Raw genomic sequence first — 1,687 nt, 5'->3', positions numbered from 1 at the left:
GGGGGGGGGTTTCGAGGGCGCCTTCACCGATTGTTGAGCAAGGGGGAGGGGTTTTCGGCCCCTGGTGACAGTTTTAATCCCATTCTGAGTGGTTCTGAGGGGTCAGCGGCCCTCCTGGTTCATTCGAACCCGGGTTTTGGGTGGTTTTGCTTGGCTTTGAGGGGTCAGCTGCCCTCCTAGACCCCCTTAGCCTGGTTCTAAGCGTTTTTTTCAAGCATTTTTGACTTATCTGTTGCGGTTTATTTTTTGCGTTTCTAAGCGGCTTTCAGGGGTTTGCAATTAATTGATTATGGGTTTTTTTGCATTTTTGAGGGGTTTCTGGGCCTCTAGGACCCATTTTGGTCTATGTACCCCTGTTTTGGCCCACCGCGAACCCATTTCCAAGGGTCTGGAGCCCGTATCTCACCCCCAAATGCCGTTTTGGTCTATATAAACCCGTTTTGGCGCACCGCAAATCTATTGGAGCCATTTTCGGAGCCCTATCTACACTTCTTGTACTAGTTTGCAGGGTTCTTTCTCCACAAGAATGATTGGATATTGAGACTCACCTTTGCAGGACCCCCTCCGGACCCAGCCTCACACCGGTAGGTGCACGGGAGACGGGTGCCTACACACCAGCGGGTTCACCTCTAGAGTCCAGCTGCCACCGGTGAGTGCGCCCATGTACCCACCATGACCCGAGACTCAAACTATTGGTGACGGGACCGAGCGGAAGACTGAGTCACAGTGGTACTTACACAGATCCCGGCATGGCGGGCCGGCTCACCCGGAGGTGTACCTAACGTTCCACCTCCCTGACAGGGTCTGTGCTGCTTGCCCACGCTCCGCGCCGGGCCTCCGGAAGCACGATGTTTCTCATGCCCTTTAATCAAGGTGGGTTGCAGAACCCCACCCTCTGAACGACATCACGGCCGATGCCAGGTTCCTCTCCGGAGCCCCGGCGTCCTGCCCCTTGCCTTCCAGCGGTGGAACCAACCTGGTTGATCCTGTCAGTAGCATATGCTTGTCTCAAAGATTAAGCCATGCACGTCTAACTACACACAGCCGGTACAGTGTAACTGCGAATGGCTAATTAGATCGGTTAAGGTTCCTTTGATCACTCGCCGGTACTTGGATAACTGTGGCAATTCTAGAGCTAATACATGCGAACAAGCCTGACCTCTGGCATGTATTTATCAGATCCAAAACCCTCACGGTTGCTTTGGTGACTCTAGATGACCTCGAGCCGATCGCTGGCCCCTGTGGCAGCAACATGTCTGTCGAGTGTCTGCTCTATCAACTTTCAGTGGCACACCACGTGCCTGCCATGGTTACAACGGGTAACAGGGAATCAGGGTTCGATTCCGGAGAGGAAGCCTGAGAAATGGCTACCACATCCAAGGAAGGCAGCAGGCACGCAAATTACCCACTCCCAACTCGGGGAGGTAGTGACGAAAAATAACTATACAGCACTCTTTCGAGGCCCTGTAATTGGAATGAGTACACTTTAAATCCTTTAACGAGGATCCATTGGAGAGCAAGTCTGGTGCCAGCAGCCGCGGTAATTCCAGCTCCAATAGCGTATCTTAAAGTTGCTGCAGTTAAAAAGCTCGTAGTTGGATCTCGGGATCGAGCTGACGGTCCGCCGCGAGGCGTGCCACCGTCTGTCCCAGCCCCTGCCTCTCGGCGCCCCCCGGATGCTCTTAGC

The sequence above is a fragment of the Austrofundulus limnaeus genome, unplaced genomic scaffold, assembly GCF_001266775.1.
Source record: "Austrofundulus limnaeus strain Quisiro unplaced genomic scaffold, Austrofundulus_limnaeus-1.0 Scaffold974, whole genome shotgun sequence".
Classification (NCBI taxonomy): domain Eukaryota; kingdom Metazoa; phylum Chordata; class Actinopteri; order Cyprinodontiformes; family Rivulidae; genus Austrofundulus; species Austrofundulus limnaeus.
Note: the sequence above shows the minus strand (reverse complement) of the source record.